The sequence below is a fragment of the Schistocerca americana genome, chromosome 2 (assembly GCF_021461395.2).
Source record: "Schistocerca americana isolate TAMUIC-IGC-003095 chromosome 2, iqSchAmer2.1, whole genome shotgun sequence".
Classification (NCBI taxonomy): domain Eukaryota; kingdom Metazoa; phylum Arthropoda; class Insecta; order Orthoptera; family Acrididae; genus Schistocerca; species Schistocerca americana.
The window spans coordinates 198,095,045-198,116,770 of NC_060120.1; positions in this window are offsets into that span (position 1 = coordinate 198,095,045).

Consider the following 21,726-nt stretch of genomic DNA (forward strand, 5'->3'; position numbering starts at 1 on the left):
TTAAGAAACAGCAAAGGGCCTATAACACCAACTTGGGGAACGCCAGAAATGACTTCTGTTTTACTCGATGACTTTCCGTCACTTACTACGAATTGTAACTTCTCTGACAGGAAATCACGAATCCAGTGATATAACTGAGACAGTATTCCATAAGCACGAAATTTCACTACAAGCCGCTTGTGTGGTATAGTGTCAAAAGTCTTCCGGAAATCAATAAATACGGAATCCATCTGAAATCCCTTTCAACAGCACTCAACACTTCATGCCAGTAAAGAGCTAGTTGTGTCACAAGAACGATGTTTTCTAAATCCGTATTGACTGTGTATCAATAGACCGTTTTCTTCGACGTAATTCATAATGCTGGAACACGATATGTGGTTACTGTTATGGGCCTGTAATTAAGTGAATTACTCCTACTACCTTTCTTGAATATTGGTATGATCTGTGCAGCTTTCCAGTCTTTGGGTACGGATCTTTCGTCAAGCGAACAAATGGTATATAGTCTGGACCAGAAGACTTCCTTTTATTGAGTGATTTAAGTTGCTGCACTACTCCGAGGATATCTACTTCTACGTTACTCTCTAGATTCGAATTCAGGGAATATTTACTTCGTCTTCTTTGGTGAAGAAATTTCGGAAGCCTGTGTTCAGTAACTCTGCTTTGGCAGTACTGTCTGCGATAGTATCACCATCGCTGTCTTGCAGAGAAGGCATTGATTGCGTCCTGCCGCTAACATACTTCACATACGACCAGTATCTCTCTGGATTTTCTGCCAGGTTTCGAGACAAAGTTTCCTTGTGATTACTATTATAAGCATTTCGCATTGAAGACCGCACTAAATTTCGAGTTTCTGTAAAAGATCGCAAATCTTGAGATTTTGCGCCTGGTTAAATTTGGCATGCTTTTCTCTTTGTTCCTGCAACAGTGTTCTGACTCGTTGTGTATACCAAAGAGGACCAGCTCCGTGGCTTGATAATTTATTTGGTATAAATCTCTCAATTGCTGCCGATACTATTTCTTTGAATTCAGACCACATCCGGTCTACACATAAACTGTTAATTTGAAAGGAGTGGAGATTGTCGCTCAGGAATGCGTGAAGTGAATTTTTATCCGGTTTTTTGAATAGGTGTATTTTTCGTTTATTTTTGGAGGATTTGGGGGCTACAATACTCAGTCTCTCTACGACAACCCTGTGTTCGCTAATACTTGTATCCGTTTTGATGATCGTTACTAACTCAAGATTATTCGTTGCTAAGGAATCAAGTGCGTTTCCACAACTGTGGCTCATGAACCAACTGTTAGAAATAATTTTCAGAAAATGCGTTTAGCACAATTTCGGATGATGTTTTATGGGTACCTCCGGAGTTAAACATGTATTTTCACCAACATATCGAGGGAAAATAAAGTCACCACCAACTATAATTGTATGAGTTAGGTACGTGTTTGAAATCAAACCCAAGCTTTCTTTGAACTTTTAAGGAATTGTATCATCTTAATAGAGAGGTTGCCAACAATGATCTCTGCTCATACTAACCCACAGGAACCATCTACTTCAATTACGGAAGAAGATAAACTACTTCTAACAGCAAAAAACACGCCACCCACAACCGTGTTTAGCCTGTTCTTTCGGACCACCGCTGGGTTCTTCGCAAAAATTTCGGCTGAGCTTATCTGCTGCTTTAGCCAGCTTTCAGTGCCGACAACGATTTGAACATCAGTGCTTTCTATTAGCGTTTGGAGCTCTGGTACCTTCCCAGGCCAGCTTCAATTTACAACTGTTATACCGATGGTTCCTGTATCTACGTTCTTCCCGTGTTTGGTCTGCACCCTTTGCGACTAAAGCCCTTTTTGCGTTTTCCCGTGACCCTCTAACCTAAAAGAAAACCGTTCAGTCCACGCTACACAGCCCCTGCTACCCGTGTAGCCGCCTCCTGCATATAGTGGACGCCTGACCTATTCAGCGGAGCCCGAAATCCAACCACCCATTGGCGCAAGTAGAGGAATCTTCAGCACACACGGTCGCAGAACCGTGTGAGCCTCTGATTCAGACCCTCCACTCGGCTCTGTACGAGAAATCCACAATCGGTCCTTTCGATTAAGATGCAAATGGTCAGTTCTGCGTCCATCTCGCAAACAAGACTGGCAGCCTTTAGCACTTCTGTTAGCCGCTCAAAACCAGAGAAAATGTCTTCTGATTCAACGTGACAGACATCATTGGTACTGACGCGAGCCACCACCTGCAGTAAGCTCCACTCTGTGCTCTTCATGGCATGCGGAAGGAGCCGTTCCATGTATGGAATGACTCCACCCGTTGCACTTCTTTGCAGTCATGCCCATAAGGGGCTCATTAACGTGCCTAACGTTGGAGCTCCCAACTAACAACATTCCCACCCTCTGTGATTGCCTGGAACTTGTAGGCTGAGGGGTTTCTTCTGAAACAGAATAGATGATGGCATCTGGCTGAGCGACAGTGTCGGCCACAGACAGCACCTGCAACCTGTTTGTCTGACTAACCATGGAGGCCTTATGTGCGGCTTCCTGGGAAATCTTTCGCCTGCTAATACGCCCCGGGTAACCTCCCACTCGACCATAGGTGAGAGGTCAGCCTTAGTGTGAGCAGTAACTGGGCTGGCCACCGGAGAGGACCGATTGAAGGACTTGGACATGCTGGACATCCGTTGGATCCCCACAGCTGGCCCACAACAGTGGTGTCCATCCACTGCAGCCTCAAGCTGTGTAACTGAAGCCATCACAGCCTAGAGCTTAGAGCGAAGTCTTAGCAACTGGGCTCGCATCCACACAGAAATATCAGAGTCCCTACTCATACTAAAGACTGTGGAAAACAAAACTACCCAGATAAACAGACTATTGGCACAAGCTACAGAACTCTACTTTAGAAACCGACGAAAACGTCGGAACTATGTCTAAAATTAGATTAATACACAGAGATTCGAAAACCTAACTACCGAAGCACTTAGATGAAACTAAATAATTCGCCCCTGATTATAAACATGTAATACGTCACAAAATCGGTTTACTTTCCGCAGCAAGCGAAAACGCAAGAACTGTGGCTATTAGATATTAAATTAACACGCAGAAACTCAAGAAACTAAACTACTAAATCACGGAGATGATATTATAAAATTCGCTCCTACTTAAGATCTCGAAAACGTCACAAAATCGGTTACTTCCCTGTTTCAGCGTCTGCGTCTGTCTTGGCTGGCTGCTGCTGCTGCTGCCTGACTCATTATAGCAACTATGGTTATGAAAGTTAATAAATCAGTCAAGAAGGCTAGAAGAGTGTTTCTGCTAGACAGAGCAGATAAGCAGTTATTAACATCTTACTCAGACAGTGAATTGGCATCACTTAGTAACAGTCAGATAGATGTAGAGGAATTATGAGTCAAGTTTAAGCAGATAGTAAATCTGGAGAATTACGTGCGTAGTAAGTGATTAAAGGATGGGAAAAAAACCACCATCGTTTAATAACGTAATTCGTAAGCTGCTGAGGAAGCGGAGGCTGTTGCACTCTAGGTCCAAAAGGCGACACACAGACGACGACAAGCCAATGTTAATATTCATGCGTCAGTGAAAAGAATTATTCGCGAAGCATATGACAACTACCACGGTCACACCTTAGCAAAAGATCTGGCAGAGGGCCCGAGAACATTCTGGTCGTATGTAAATCGCTAAGCGGGTCTAAGGCTTCCATTCAGTCCCTCATTGGCCAGTCTGGTGTGGCAGACGAAGATAGCAAAACGAAAGACTAAGTTTTAAATTTCACGTTCAACACATCGTTCACGCGGGAAAACCGTACAAACATACCATCAACTGACCATCGGACAGACTGACGACTGGACAACGTACAAATAAGCATAGCTGGCGTAGAGAAGCAACTTAAAGATTTGAAAGTAAATGAATCGCCAGTTCCCGATGGAATCCCAGTTTGATTTTACAGAGAGTACTGTACGGCACTAGCCTCTTACCTACTTTGCATTTATCGTGAATCTCTCGCCTAGCACAAAGTCTCAAGCGACTGGAAAATGTGCACATGACTCCAGTATATAAGAAAGGTAAAAGAACGGACCCGCAAAATTACAGTGCAGTATCCCTAACTTGTGCCTCCTGCAAAATTCTTTAACACATTCTCAGCTCGAATATAATAAACTTTTTTCAGGCTAAGAGGTTTTGGAAAGCATCAGTTGTGCGAAGCTCAGCTTCCCCTCTTCTCACATGACATACTAAGAACTGTGGATAAAGGGCAACAGGCATATTCCATATTTCTGGATTTCCGGAAAGAATTTCAGGCTGTTAACGAAGGTACGAGCATATAGAATAAGTTCACAGATATGCGAGTGGCTCGAAGACTTCTTCAATAATAGTATCCAGTATGTCGACCTCGACGGCGAGGGTTCATCAGAGACAAGGGTATCGTTAGGAATGTCCCAGGGAAGTGTGACAGGACCACTGTTGTTCTCTACACACACAAATGATTTGGCGCACTGGTTGGGGAGCAGTCTGCGGTTGTTTGCTGATGATGCTGCGGTGTACGGTCAGGTGTCGAAGTTGAGTGACTGTAGGAAGATACAAGACGATTTAGACAAAATATCCGGTAAGTGGCAGCTAGCCCTAAATGTGGAAAAATGTAAATTGATGCAGATGAGTGGGAAGAACAAACCTGTAATGTTCGGATACAGTATTACTAGTATCCACCTTACCACAGTCAAATCGTTTAAATACCTGGATGAATATGAGTTGGAATGAGCATCTGAAAATTGTGGCAGGGAAGACAAACGGTCGACTTCGGTTTATTGGGAGAATTCTAGGAAAATGTGGTTAACCTGCAAAGGAGACAACATACAGGGTGCTGGTCCGACCTATTCTTGAGTAGTGCTCGAGAGTTTGGGATCCGTACCAAGTCGGATTGAAGGAAGACATCGAAGCAATTCAGAGGAGTGCTGCAAGATTTGTTACCGTTATCTTCGAGCAAAACGTGAATGTTACGGAAATGTTTCGGGAACTCAAATGGGAATCCCTGGAGGGAAGCCGTTGTTCCTTTCGGGAAAACACACTTGAGAAAATTTAGAGAACCAGCATTTGAAGCTGAGTGCTGAATGTTTATTCTGCCGCCAACATACTTCGCACGTAAGGACTATGAAGATAAGATACGAGAGATTATGCCGAATACACAGGCATTCAGACAGTCGTTTTTCCTCCCTCTATCATCAGATGGTGGCTGGAAAGAAAGCTAGCTCAGGAATATTTTCTTTTTGTCATTTTACTGACCTTTTATCTTGTCTTTCTCTGTGTTAACCCCAGGTGGAGCGTTGGATTAACATCCTGCTTTCTCCACAGGCGTAAATGATATGTATCCTTCCAGCCATCATGGTTACAGTCAAAGTGGAGGCAATATTTCTTATTTGGTCCACCTGATTTTCTTGTTGAGAATCTTCTTCAATGCTCACTTGAGATTCTTCATAAAAAGACAGTGCGACACAAGGGAGCAGAAAAGCAACGCGTCAACAACATTGTTACATACATATATACAAAAGAGGGAAGTGTTCAATATTGCTGGACCATCCGTTTGCTAATTGATAGGTCGAGAAAACTGACAGGAATTATTTACAGAAGAATTGAGAAATTGATGGAAAGTGTCCTCCGGGTAGTTCATTTTCGGCTCTCGAGGAGTGTAGGAACACTTTAGGCAATAATGAGCACACGACCTCCGTTAGAAGACAGATTGCATAAAGGCAAACTTACATATACAAATTGTTTAGGGAAGTCTTTGAATACACAGAGCGAGAAGTTATCTTCCAGCTGTACATTGAGGAAATACTAAAAGACACCAAGGTGAAATTGGGAAAAAGTATTAATGTTGAGGGACAAGAGGTAAAGCCTTTGAGATTTGCCAGTGACATTGCGCTTTTGTCAGAAATGCTGAAGAAGTTACGACTATAGAAACACAGTTTTTCAGAATGGACAATATCTTGAGAAAAGGAGAGTAATAGAAAATACTTGGGTAAAACGAGGTGATATTAAGTAAATTAGATTGGTAAATGAGACGCTGAAGGTAGTAGATGAGTTTTGCTACTTGGGCGGCAAAGTAACTGATGATGGTAAAAGTAGAGAAGATATAAAATGCACAATGGCAATGCCGAGACAAGCATTTCTTAAAAAGAGAAATATGTTAACATCGACTATGAGATTAAACATTATGAAGTCTTTTCTGAAGATAGACCTGTACGGATGACAAAAGCGGACGATAAGTAGTTGAGACAATAAGAGGATAGAAGCTATTGAAAAGTGGTGTTGCAGAAGATTGCTGTGGATTAGATGGGCAGGTCGAATAACTAGTGGGAAGGCACTGAATGGAACTGGAGAAAAATCAGATTTTGTTTCTTCACTTCACTAACAGAAGGGATTGGTAGACAGTGCGTGTCCCCAGGAAAACTTAATTAATAACTTCTGACTATTGACGATAGCAGTTTTCTAAATAATATCACAGCAGGCTTTCTGTTAGGCTGAACAGTGATTTGAACAATATTTGTTTGTGGACTGTCGCTTTCTGTTCACGAGAGACATTTTGCATAGTTTTGGAACTCGTGTTCTAATACTTCATAAATTACTGAGACAACTAGTTCTGACACAATGCTGATGTAAGAATTAAACAACATTAGTAGATGCCTAAGTTGGGACTATGATCTCTTTTTAAACTTTGAAGTTATTATTTTTTTATGAGGGGGGGGAGGTGAAAAGAATGGTGGCATTGCAAAAGCTTATGACAAATCTACTGACGAAAGTTAAGTGTGTTGTCGGGGATAACCAGGACTTGGAGATGCATGCCAATCAGATTTATCGCGAACGAACTGCAGAACAAGAGACTGCATTCATCCAGAATTTCAAGAAGCTTAACTTTTAACTGAGCAGCCTTGTACATTACCAGCTCTTCAAAGGGGTGGAAAAAAACAGTGAATGACTTCGACCTATTGCTGAAACTATTATCAAACTCGGGCGACAAAATTACCAATTTTGTAGACACAAAGATGAAGGACTTATATACCTCACTGGCAAATCACACAGACTTCGCACAGGCAACACTTATCTACGGCATGGCGACTTGTGTGGTAAAGTGTCAATTTTGCTTATGGGCCACTAACTAGACTTACGACTGAAATTAAAACGTTAGGTGACTGAGTGTCATCTCTTTCTTCTGACTTATATACACAGCACAAATAAGAAAAGTTCACAAGAAGCATGATTGCTACCCATTCCATATATAATAGGTGTTTGGAATAACGTCTGGTGAAAACTGATGGGAGCTGAAGATTGGAGAGAAGCCAGAGAAACAGCTTACTGCCGAAGAGAAATTGGATGGCACATCGACTCTTAGGGATTTACCTTTAAGCAGTAACCCCATTCGACATATTCTCCTACACCAGCTGAAGAATAGGCTCAAACGTGCAAGTCCACGGGCAGGTGGCGATTAGGAATAGGTGGATGTGCCGTTGTGATTTCCAAAGTTCGGGCTGCTGCCACGTCGAGTCGAAAGCAAGCCAAAAACGGTGTTACAGACACAATGATGTTACAGCTACAAGCTGGGTAATTCTATTTCACACGGATTTAAGTTGTCTTCTATCTGGAAATATGTTGCAGTTGTGAAAAATATTATTTGATATCTTTAATTCACATTCGAAATCAAAAAGTGTCCTAATGACAGAGTGTATACGTGGACAAAGAAAAAAAGTTCCCAGATTTCCTGATCAAAAAGAAACTTTTTTACAGGTGAAGAGAGACTGGTTCCGAGTGAAAATACACTTTTCACATGTTAAATGACCGTATACTTTCCCTCGGAGCTGCAAACCTCTCAATCCTTTCAATTATAATGGTCCAGACACCGGCAAAGACCTTCCCGGCACTTTAGGAAACGAAATCCAGCAAAAAGGAAGTGTGTTTTGGAATTGATTCGCAGCAACATGTACAGTGAATATTCACGTTTTTTTTTCCATCAGTCTACTGACTGGTTTGATGCAGCCCGCCACGTATTCCTTTCCTGCGCTATGCTAACCCCTTCATCTCAGAGTAGCACTTGCAACCTACGTCCTCAATTATTTGCTTGACGTATTCCAATCTCTGTCTTCCTCTACAGTTCCCTCTAGTACCATGGAAGTCATTCCCTCATGTCTTAGCAGATGTCCTATCATCCTGTCCCTTCTCCTTATCAGTGTTTTCCACATATTCCTTTCCTCTCCGATTCTGCGTAGAACCTTCTCATTCCTTACCTTATCAGTCCACCTAATTTTCAACATTCGCCTATAGCACCACATCTCAAATGCTTCGATTATCTTCTGTTCCAGTTTTCCCACAGTCCATGTTTCACTACCATACAATGCTGTACTCCAGACGTACATCCTCAGAAATTTCTTCCTCATATTAAGGCCGGTATTTGATATTAGTAGACTTCTCTTGGCCAGAAATGCCTTTTTTGCCATAGCGAGTCTGCTTTTGATGTCCTCCTTGCTCCGTCCGTCATTGGTTTTTTTACTGCCTAGGTAGCAGAATTCCTGAACTTCGTTGACTTCGTTACCATCAATCCTGATGTTAAGTTTCTCGCTGTTCTCATTTCTACTACTTCTCATTACCTTCGTCTTTCTCCGATTCATTCTCAAACCATACTGTGTACTCATTAGACTGTTCATTCCGTTCAGCAGATCATTTAATTCTTCTTCACTTTCACTCAGGATAGCAATGTCATCAGCGAATCGTATCATTGATATCCTTTCACCTTGTATTTTAATTCCACTCCTGAACCTTTCTTTTATTTCCATCATTGCTTCCTCGATGTACAGATTGAAGAGTAGGGGCGAAAGGCTACAGCCTTGTCTTACACCCTTCTTAATACGAGCACTTCGTTCTTGATCGTCCACTCTTATTATTCCCTCTTGGTTGTTGTACATATTGTATATGACCCGTCTCTCCCTATAGCTCAACCCTACGTTTTTCAGAATTTCGAACAGCTTGCACCATTTTATATTGTCGAACGCTTTTTCCAGGTCGACAAATACTGTGAAAGTGTCTTGATTTTTCTTTAGCCTTGCTTCCATTATTAGCCGTAACGTCAGAATTGCCTCTCTCGTCCTTTTACTTTTCCTAAAGCCAAACTGATCGTCACCTAGCGCATTCTAAATTTTCTTTTCCATTCTTCTGTATATTATTCCTGTAAGCAGCTTCGATGCATGAGCTGTTAAGCTGATTGTGCGATAATTCTCGCACTTGTCAGCTCTTGCCGTCTTCGGAATTGTGTGGATGATGCTTTTCCGAAAGTCAGATGGTATATCGCCAAACTCATATATTCTACACACCAACGTGAATAGTCGTTTTGTTGCCACTTCCCCCAATGATTTTAGAAATTCTGATGGAATGTTATCTGTCCCTTCTGCCTTATTTGACCGTAAGTTCTCCAAAGCTCTTTTAAATTCCGATTCTAATATTGGATCCCCTATCTCTTCTAAATCGACTCCTGTTTCTTCTTCTATAACATCAGGCAAATCTTCACCCACATAGCGGCTTTCAATGTATTCTTTCCACCTATCTGCTCTCTCCTCTGCATTTAACAGTGGAATTCCCGTTGCACTCTTAATGTTACCACCGTTGCTTTTAATGTCACCAAAGGTTGTTTTGACTTTCCTGTATGCTGAGTCTGTCCTTCCGACAATCATATCTTTTTCGATGTCTTTACATTTTTCCTGCAGCCATTTTGTCTTAGCTTCCCTGTACTTTAAAATATGTTATCCCGGCTAAAACACAAAGTTGAAATATGCTCACTATTTTTTATTTACTTAGATTTGGCATATTTCGTGACAGCACCTTTTCCGTTAAATATTTACAAGGCGATATTTGTCTTGGCTTCAATTGTCTAGTGGAAGTATGATTCCACAATTGCAGTTTTGTCGGCTGCAGAAATGACTTGGTTCAATGTGTTTGCCTCATTTTTGGTGCTTCAAATACCATTTCTTCGAATGTAGTTTCTTCTTAAAGTTTATATAAAAAAATAATAACATAATTCAAAATTATTTATGACGGCGACCTGCACATTGTTCTACCATCAACACACGCCAAGAGTTCACTGCCGACTGAGTATAGTCAAAGATGACTCCAGCGTCAAAGACATTTTACACAACACGCAAGCTTCCACTTGTAATCAGTCTCTTTGCTATTCTTCGACGCTTTTACTAATAGTAATCAATATGCTTTCACTCTCAAAAATATAAGTAAATTAACATATAATAAGGCAAATTATAATAAAAAAATTCTGACAAAAAATATAAGAAAACATTTACAATTTGGTATCGACAAATCCGGTAGAAAATAACACATCTCCCAGATTCATTACAACTGCTCCCCAGGGCTTTTGTTGTTATGGACATATACAACAAAATCTTGACCACTCTCAGTAATGGATCTGTATTACACAATTAGTACATTAATGATGCAGTCTGATAACCTCTTCCAAATTTGGACTCTTTGAATCTGTGGACTTGTTACTGGCTGTTGTTGCAATGATCCTTCCCCATCAATCTCATACACAAAAAATTCAAGTAAAGAAATTATTTAACATGACAAATATACATGTAATAAAACATGCATGAGAAATATTCTAAAATACAGCATACAGATTGAAAATAATAGAACGGTAAAACTCATTTCCTAGAATAAGATTTAAATTTTTTTTATATTAATGTTAATTTCATTATGCTTACATATTGTATAGTAAAAATGATACTGGACATATATCGTGCAGTGTTTTTTTTTCTATATATTTGCCTTTATATATTTTTTTACTTCTGATTTTTTTTAAATTTTTTTTACTCATGGTTTTTTGTATATTTTTGTTGCTTATGATTTTCTTCTTAAATTTTTTTACTCATGTTTTTTGTTTTGTATAATTTTTTTTTTTGCTTATGATTTTTTTTCTTTTAGTACAGCTAAAGATACATCAGTATTATCTAAATTTTTTGCAATTATTTATGTACACTTGCCTCTCTACTACAATATTACTACAAGTCACATTTTTGTGAAGAGTACTTTTGCGCCCCACATCAGTATAAAGAACAATAAATTGCTCATATATCATGAGGCTTTATCTAAAATTGGTTTTGAAACTTATACCTTTGCATGCATGTCCTCACATGCATGACTTCACCCACAGGGAAGACTTAGCTTCCAAAAATTAGAAAAATTCAGAAATGCTCACTAGGGAGACTTTTTTTTGTAAAAAAGTAAAAATAAATCTTTCTCTCATTCTTTGTTACAACAGAGTTTTTTCATCAGTTTCAATTAACATGTGACTTCAAATTATTAATTTATATATGCAAATATACATACTTGGTTGTACAGGTAGTTTTGTTCTATCAAGCATATTCCAGTGGAGGACTTTTGTTTTAGATGATAATAGGTTATTTAAATTTTGAAATTATGATTTCTGTTTTTATAGTTTCAAAGGGACAACATTCCTGAGACCAAATAATTTCTTTGACTTAGGATACACCAAACGATAAGCATTAGGGTGTGGATTTTCTATGACTTCAAAAGTCCCAATACAGATATCAAAGAATTTTTTAATTTCTGAAGTTAACATTTTTGATTTTTCATGAGATTTGACCAGAGCAAGATCCCCAATTTTGAAAGTGGTTAATTTTACCCTATTCTTATGTCTTTTATTCCTCTTTTCCCCTTGTTTCCTCATAGTTTCCCTGACAATATCTTCTCTCTATTGCATGGTTAAAGGTGTACATTTAGGAAATTCAATTAGTTCTGATATAAGATTTGGAGGTCTAATATCAAACATAATCTCATACAGTGAAAATCCTGTGGAACTATGTTGTAGGCTATTCATAATATCTTCAAAATTTCGAATGTGCTCTAACCAGGTTGGATGTTTATGGCTACAATAGGTTCTACAAAGTCTCCCAATTTCCCTCATATATCTTTCTGCAGGATTGGTGGACAGAGAATAAACAGATATAAGTAAATACTTCAATTTTGATCTTTCAATAAACTTTTACCAAATTTTAGAGGCGAACTGTGAACCACTATCAGATAATATAGCTTTTGGTTTACCCACCTGTGCGAAATAATCTCTTTCAATTTTCATTATAATTTCATGGCTAGTAGCTTTGTTCACTGGATATAGTTTAATTAATTCTGAAAATACATCTACCATAACAAATATGTAACAGTGACCACCTTTACTCTTTGGTAACATTCCATATAAGTCCACTGCGATAAGATCTAAAGGTTTTTCTGGAATAATGTTTTGCATCTCTCCAACACATCTTTGGTTGCTCACTTTAACTCTCTGACATTTGTCACAGGTTGCCAATTCTTTTCTTACCTTCTTTCCAATATTGTAAAAATAAAAATTTTCTTGTACCTTTTGAATGCACTTCTGTATCCCACAATGACCAAAACTTTCATGTATGTAAGTGATCAGCTTAGCAGCATCTGCCTCTGGCCAACACAGTTTCCAATAATCAGAATCTACATCTGTTCTCCGAAATAAGATCCCCTTATGTAATTTGTAAAATTTATCAAGTTTCTCATACCCCTTCTTGTCTAAACATTCTTTGATTAATTTCCAACTTTGATCTAAATTTTGGTTTTTTCTAACTTTGTTACACATAGCTCAAATTGTTTTCTCATTTTCCACCCCTTTCAAGTATCTAATTTTAAATTGCTTTTCTTCCTCTTGTTCAAAAGTCTCCTTTTCTCCCCCAATTGGTAACCTTGAAAGTGAATCAGCTACTACATTCTCAGAACCTTTTACGTGTTTGATTTCAAAGTCAAACTGTTGCAGAAATATTGCCCATCTGGTCAATCTACTGTGGTATAATTTGCACTCTTGTAAGTAACTCAAAGCTCTGTGATCCGAAAATACTATGGTTTTATGTCCAATAAGGTGAATTCTAAATTTTGTAAAAGCCCAATGAATTGCGAAAAGTTTCTTCTCTGTGACTGTATAATTTTTCTCATGCTTGAGTAACATTCTGCTTGCAAATGCTATGGTACAAGGTATCTTAAGTCCATTCTCTACTCTTTCTTGAAATAGTTCTGCTCCGAGCCCATAATTACTGCTATCAGTGTTTTTATCCCAAACCCAAACAGTGTTTTTCTTAAGTAACTGACTTGAACATGGTGCATTCAGACTCTGATCACTTATGTTTTCGGTAATAACCGCATTACCCAAAGAATGAGTTTAATTGTTTTTTAGTCTTAGGAATAGGAATTTCTGAAATTGCTTTAAGTTTTTCTGGATCTGCCAAAATTCCCTTGTCTGTGACAACATGACCCAAAAATTTTAATTCAGAAACAGCAAATTTACATTTCTCTAATTTCAATGTCATCCCCCCTTTTCTAAGTTTTTCACAAACTGACTTCAAAATAGAAAAATGTTCCTCCCAATTTTGCCCTGTAACCAAAATGTCATCTACATAAATTATCAGTTTAGACGCAAGTTCTTGCCCCAGTACATGATCCAAAGCTCTTACAAATTCGGAAACAGAAGAATTTAACCCAAATGGCACAACACAATATCGGTAACTCTTACCATTGTACAAGAAAGCAGTATATTTTCTAGAATTAACCGAAAGTGGTACCTGATGAAAACCCAGAGTTAGATCCAAACTTGACATATATTTTATATCTGTAACTTTATAGAGTAGCTCATCAATATTTTCAGGATGATCTGTCTGTCTGAACAAAATTTTGTTTAAGTGTCTAGAGTCCAAAACCAATCTTACTCCACCATCTTTTTTCGAAACTACTACTAGAGGATTATTATATGCACTGATACTCCTTTCTATTATATTACATCTGTCCATCTTTTTCAGCTCTTTCTCAACAGCAGGTCTTTTTGATATTGCAATATTGTATGGTTTTATGAAAAATGGTTCATCAGGTTTTACCTGAAGCTCACACTGATAACCCTTTACCCTACCAGGTATGTCACTGAAAACATCACTGTATTCCCACAGCAGATTTTCTAACTGTTGTTTTTGCTCCCCAGATAAATTTTGTGTTTCTGAAATTTTCAAATTTACTAAATTCCCAAATTCAACTTCATCATTATCAAATCTATGAGTTTCAATATTCTCCAATCTATTTTCTTTTAATAAATTGATACTGTCAAAATTTCCATTACTCTGATCACCAAGTGTATTCACAAAATTTGTCTGAATGTATTCCCTTTCACTAGTTTCTATCAAAAGTTTTCTTCCAACCCAATCAAATGCTGTATTTACTTTTACTATCCAATTCATACCCAAAAGAAAATCCTCATTAAATTCCTGAATTACAAAACATACATGCGTGAACAACTTGCCTTCAATTAAAAATGTCACTAAAGCCTGGCTTTTTACCAATTTACTGCTCTTCCCAGTAGCACCTTTTATCTTTACCCCAACAACTGGCATTTCAACATAATCTTTCCCCGCTTTCAATTTCTTGCTTAACCTTTCAGATATTCCCGAGACCTCACTTCCTGTATCAGTTAAACATTTACCAATCCATGATCCAATTTGAACTTTTATATAATGACTGTAAAGTTGATCACTTTTCTCAGAACCTGTATCCTCATGTAATAAATCACTTTCAATTTCCCCAAACCTATACTTATCAGAATCATATGGTATATCATAACATGTATTATTTGTCACAGTTATAAAATTTGTACAAGATACAAAATTGTCATTAGTACTCTCTATTATCTCAAATAGCCAAGAATTTTCATCCAAATCACATTGTATACTATTGAAGTACTTACCCTTGAGCTTTTCAAAAATAAAATATCTCATCTTTTTCCACCACTCAAGACATACAGTTTCACATACATTAATAAGCATCTTTCTAAAGTTCTTGTCAATAGAAATAGTTTTACTATTCAGCCATAGATTCATAAGAAATGTGTGTGTGTCATTAGTATCTGTCAAAGTTTCACTTAGGCTAGAAGTTGTGCATGTGTCATCATTATTTGTGTAGTCAGATTCTTTAGCAACAACATCAAAATTCACACTTTCACATACACCCTGCTTACAAGCCTTATTCATCCTGGTAACATCCCTGGGAATTTCTATTATATTCTCACTATTTAACCCATTTTCAACCATGTGTATACCCAAATCCCTATTTAAACTAATGAAATACCTTTCCTCAACATCATCATCAATACCATTACTATCATTATCAACTTTATCATCAACATCATTATCATTGTACATATTCAGATCATACACATTCAAATTATTCTCCTTTCTAAAGTTACCACATCCCTTTCACCAATATTTTCATTCTCACAGCATGCATTCTCTCTTTCATTCACACACGTCTCTGAACTACTACAAATTACATCATCTGACGAAGTGTTGTTCTTTTCTGCCCAAGTGTAAAACTCTGTCAAATTAAATGAATCACAATTACTTTTATCTACTGTATGTTCTTGTGTACTGAAAATTTTATCTTTATCAATACCATCATTATTTTCCTCTTGAAATTTCTTCAATAAGTAACAACTAATGACCTCATGTCAAAGCTTAGGTTTGGAACTGTCATGTTTGGGTTTATGATAGTCACATCCACTGGTCCTTCTATCATGCTCACCTTCTGCCTCAACCTTGTGGACCTTCAAGGGGGCGTCTACTCGTTTTTTTTTCCTGAATTACAACTGGTTCCTGCTTGAACTGCTGATTGTGGTTCTGCCAATGTCTCTGATCGACATTTCTGTTCCCATTCCTATGCCAAACATTACCTGATTGTTGGTAGTTTCTACTGTATTGATCTCTAGCAAAATTTCTGTGATTTTGATCCCTAAAGTGTTCTCTATTTTGTTGATTATTTCCGCGAAAATGTTGTTCTTGTTTTGGATAAAAATTATGGTCCTTCTTTTGAAAATTGTTATATCCCCCTGAATTTTGACTGACACCATGATAATTGTTTTGTTCCCTTTTTTGAAAGTTGTCATTTCCCCAATTTTGACCATTACCTTTCTGAGTAAACCCACTGTGTGTTCTTGTTGTTACCCTATCCAACTTTTCAATATAATTGAGAATCTGCTCTACATTACTATCAGGACAATGAACTAAACTCAACTGCATTGCTGATGGCAATCTTCTCTTTACGGTATCAATTTTGATCAAGTCATCCAAAGGTTTTGTTAAATGAATAAGTTTTTGAAGTTCACTTTTGCAAAATTGTTTCATGTTCCCATCTGATTCTCTATAGTTCCACCCATTCAAAAATTCACTTTTGATTCTAGTTTGTTTAAGATCATCCCAAAATTTTTCCAGAAACTTTGATTCAAATTCTGAAAAGGTCATCCCCAAAGTTGCAATCTGGTTTGCCCAAGTCAAAGCTTCCCCTTCCAAGAATTTTTTCACAAATTTAATTTTCATATCATCTGGTGAGTAAGGTAACAAGGAATCCTTACAATACTGTATAAAATCAACGGGATGTAAGGGTCCATCTACCGAAAAGTGCTTGACTGGAATATTAGATACAAGATTGCATGTGTTGACATTGTAATTTTTGCTTTGAAATTCAGTGTCAAAACTTTCAATTTTTTCGCTAAGTTCTTTGACATATTTTTTGTTTTTTAAATCATTGCACTCTACTTTTTTTTCTAAAGTAGCCAAACGATTGTCAGTTTCTTGTTGTACATTTTTTACTAAAACTTTTGTATTCTCATCCAAATTTTTAATTTCCCATTTTATCTCATTAAAATCAATTAAATTTCTTTCCCTGTCCACCAGTAACTCATTTTTTACAGTATTGATTTCATCACTCAATTTAGCATCAATTTCATTTACTTTTGCTTCCACAGATTCAATTTTTTCCTCAACACTGACAACTCTGTTCGAAAGGTCACCCACTTGGGTATTGACTGCTTGGACTTGCAACAAAATGTTATCAATTTTTTCATCCCAGTAAGTCTTATTGTCGTCAACTGATTGTTTAATTTCTTTCATGAAACTTACAAGAAAACTTTTTAAATCAAATTGATCGGTTCTTTCTGTTTCATTTGACCTGTCCTGATTTTCGAAGTCTATTAAATTACTACTTTCGACTTTAGGCACAATACTCTCGAAAATCTTTTAAGTCATTGTGAAGAAAAAAAAATTTATACACAATACAAAACAAGATAAAAATATTGTTTTAACAAAATACGAGGGTTTAGTGACTTATCTGGAACACTCTTCTACTGTTGCAAATCCACGTTTTCCATCCATGTGATTGTTGACCAAAATTCTTGAAGTATTTTCTTCTGTCGAAAATTATATTTTTTGCCGAAACATTTCTTCTCCAAAACTTTTACTTCCTGATGAACACAAATACTGTAACACACATTCTGAAAAAACTGGTATTAACACACAAAACTTTTCTTCCTCGTAGCACTGTTGAAGATCTCGTGAACACAATATCCCGGCTACAGTCCCCAGTTGAAATACGGTATCCCAGCTGAGCCCGCAGTTGAAATATGTTATCCCGGCTAAGACACAAAGTTGAAATATGTTCACTATTTTTTATTTACTTAGATTTGGCATATTTCGTGACAGCATCTTTTCCGTTAAATGTTTACAAGGCGATATTTGTCTTGGCTTCAGTTGTCTAGTGGAAGTACGATTCCACAATTGCAGTTTTGTTGGCTGCAGAAATGACCTGGTTCAATGTGTTTGCCTCATTTTTGGAGCTTCAAATACCATTTCTTCGAATGTAGTTTCTTCTTAAAGTTTATATAAAAAAATAATAACAGAATTCAAAATTACTTATGACGGCGACCTGCACATTGTTCTACCATCAACACACGCCAAGAGTTCACTGCCGACTGAGTATAGTCAAAGACGACTCCAGCGTCGAAGACATTTTACACAACACACAAGCTTCCACTTGTAATCAGTCTCTTTGCTATTCTTCGACACATTTACTAATAGTAATCAATATGCTTTCACTCTCAAAAATATAAGTAAATTAACATATAATAAGGCAAATTATAATAAAAAAATTCTGACAAAAAATATAAGAAAACATTCACAATTTGGTATCGACAAATCCGGTAGAAAATAACACATCTCCCAGATCCATTACAACTTCCTATTTATTTCATTCCTCAGCGACTTGTATTTCTGTATTCCTGATTTTCCCGGAACATGTTTGTACTTCCTCCTTTCATCAATCAACTGAAGTATTTCTTTCGTTACCCACGGTTTCTTCGCAGCTACCTTCTTTGTACCTACGTTTTCCTTCCCAACTTATGTGATGGCCCTTTTTAGAGATGTCCATTCCTCTTCAACTGTACTGCCTACTGCGCTATTTCTTATTGCTGTATCTATAGCGTTAGAGAACTTCAAACGTATCTCGTCATTCCTTAGTACTTCCGTATCCCACTTCTTTGCGTATTGATTCTTCCTGACGAATGTCAGGAACTTCAGCCTACTCTTCATCACTACTATATTGTGATCTGAGTCTGTATCTGCTCCTGGGTACGCCTTACAATCCAGTATCTGATTTCGGAATCTCTGTCTGACCATGATGTAATCTAATTGAAACCTTCCCGTATCTCCCGGCCTTTTCCAAGTATACCTCCTCCTCTTGTGATTCTTGAACAGGGTATTCGCTATTATTAGCTGAAACTTGTTACAGAACTCAATTAGTCTTTCCCCTCTTTCTTTCCTTGTCCCAAGCCCATATTCTGCTGTAACCTTCTCTTCTACTCCTTCCCCTACATCTGCATTCCAGTCGCCCATGACTATTAGATTTTCGTCCCCCTTTACATACTGCATTACCTTTTCAGTATCCTCATACACTTTCTCTATCTGTTCATCTTCAGCTTGCGACGTCGGCATGTATACCTGAACTATCGTTGTCGGTGCTGGTCTGCTGTCTATTCTGATTAGAACAACCTGGTCACTGAACTGTTCACAGTAACACACCCTCTGCCCTACCTTCTTATTCAGAACGAATCCTACACCTGTTATACCATTTTCTGCTGCTGTTGATATTACCCGATACTCATCTGACGAGAAATCCTTGTCTTCCTTCCACTTCACTTCACTGACCCCTACTATATCTAGATTGAGGCTTTGCATTTCCCTTTTCAGATTTTCTAGTTTCCCTACCACGTTCAAGCTTCTGACATTCCACGCCCCGACTCGTAGAACGTTATCCTTTCGTTGATTATTCAATCTTTTTCTCATGGTAACCTCCCCCTTGGCAGTCCCCTCCCGTAGATCCGAATGGGGGACTATTCCGGAATCTTTGGCCAATGGAGAGATCATCATGACACTTCTTTAAATACAGGCCACATGTCCTGTGGATAGACGTTACGTGTCTTTAATGCAGTGATTTCCATTGCCTTCTGCATCCTCATGTCGTTGATCATTGCTGATTCTTCCGCCTTTAGGGGCAATTTCCTACTCCTAGGACAAGAGAGTGCCCTGAACCTCTATCCGCTCCTCCGCCCTCTTTGACAAGGCCGTTGGCAGAATGAGGCTGACTTCTTATGCCGGAAGTCTTCCGCCGCCAATGCTGATTATTCATCAAAATTTATGCAGTGGCGGGTATCGAACCCAGGACCGAAGACGTTTCGATTATGAATCAAAGTCGCTACCCCTAGACCATGTTTTTTTTTTTTTTTTTTTTTTTTTTTACCATTTTTTTTTATTAGTCATAACATTCTACAGTAGTACATATGTTTCAACTGACATTTAAAAGTAATAAAACAAAGGTTCCTTGGCATTTTAGAAAACAAAAAAAAAACAAAAAAAAAAGAAAAAAAAAATCCAAGTCTAAACCAGATAGTGATGTTCGTCACTTGATCGTATTTGACCATGGGTATTACGGAAGTATAAATACGAATCCTACAAAACACAGCACCTTATTTTTTGAAGTACTGAGATCGAGATTGCGATGCGCTATTGTCAGCCAGTCGTAGCTCACGTCACGTGATCTCGCCAGGCAATGACAGCAGATTTTCAGAGCATAGGACTGGTGATTTAGTCAGTCAACAGCAAGATCACTATTAAGTAGCGCGAACACACAAACAGGAAACGTAATGGTTTAAATTAATATACATATAGTACAGTTACAAGAAGAACTAAGCTTCCACATATTATACGGGTCTTTCTTGCGTGTGTTAACCTCTAAGATACATCACACACAAATGAGCCAGTAAAATTTTAAGTAATGTCTGGTCTTCTGGGCCCGAAGTTCTTCTGAGTGACTGATCCATAAAGTTTTAAGTTTTTAATGTGACAAAAACAATCCGATTTAAGAAATTTGTAAGACATCCTCAGGTGTTACTCAATTGATCGTGCGTAAAAGAAAATTTACTTTGAATGTAACGCTTCTCAAATTACCATTCGCAATAATTTACCGCTAACTGTGAGGCTTTAAACAGTTGTGACGTCACGCTCATCGGAAGCAGTTTGTTGTCGGGATGTACTGCATAGTCCTCGTGCTAAAGTATTTGACATTTTGCAGTCGGCAGACACTTGCGTGCGCACTGTGTTTTGTTGTAAATGGCGCAAGGTTTTTGTAAGTAAAGTTTTATTTTGTGTTATTCTCTCGTTTATATTTGTCTGCAGAATTACCCTGCAGTAGGGGGATAAAGTAAACTTCTTTGTAAGAGGGTCAGTTTTTAACAGTCGAAATTGCAAAAATTTAACCAAGAAAATACAAAACTCCCGCAATTCTGACACATTCCCTGGTTTTTCCCGGCTGTCCCGATGCACACGCTGAAATGAGTACCTCGGGATGTGCAGTTATATAGCTTTGCGAGACTTGATGGGTAGATTGGCATGAGAGTGTACTCCAGTTTTCCGTTGACTAGGCAAAGACTGTAGAGATTTTTGGGAAATACTTTAGTGTGGCGTAACCCGAGCACTACTGGAAAAGCTGCTTCATTCATGACAGTGCTGTGCAGTAACAATTGACGTTATCAGTATGGTTCCTGGCTGGTGTACTGCCTTTGTCGCAATCTCCTAGGAAAATGCAAGTCAATAAACGTGGACACCAGTTTCAACACCGTCTGGCAGCGTACAGATTATCTAGCCCAGTGATCGTGAAAGTTTTTTGTTCAAAAGCCACTACTGACCCTGTGGGGTGGCCTCTAGGGCCGTGTATGAACCGATCTTGTCACTAACTGGTAACCTATATGAATTAGTATGTTATGAGCCCCCAATAGACTAGCTATAGAAAGGACACGGTAACCCAGACACATCTGGAAAGCCTGCTTCATTCATGCCAGTGCTGTGCAGCACACAGTAAATCGTCAGAGATCGGCAGTTTTCGGAACAATTCGTGTCGGCTGTTCTCTATTTCACAGTGCTGCCACCATCAGCGACCCAAAAGTTGCTACACTGCAATTTCCTGACGAAGTGTTGTGTTGATTGTGTGAGCGGATGATAAATTGATTATTGACAGTTATTATAGTTGCATTTAAATGCATTAAACAATATGAGACACAATCAAAAATGTTTGCTAAATGTTTTGAATGTAATTTTTCCTCTACACGTTGCGTTGCATTACGACAGCCTCAATTTAATTTCATACTTGTTGCTACAAATATGAACCGCATTTTATCATGACGTCTCCGAGGTAGGCGGCCACCGTAGCTCACACTCCAATTAAGCACGCCTTAAATTTCTATCGTATTTGCAAACACATACACTGGAAAGTAAC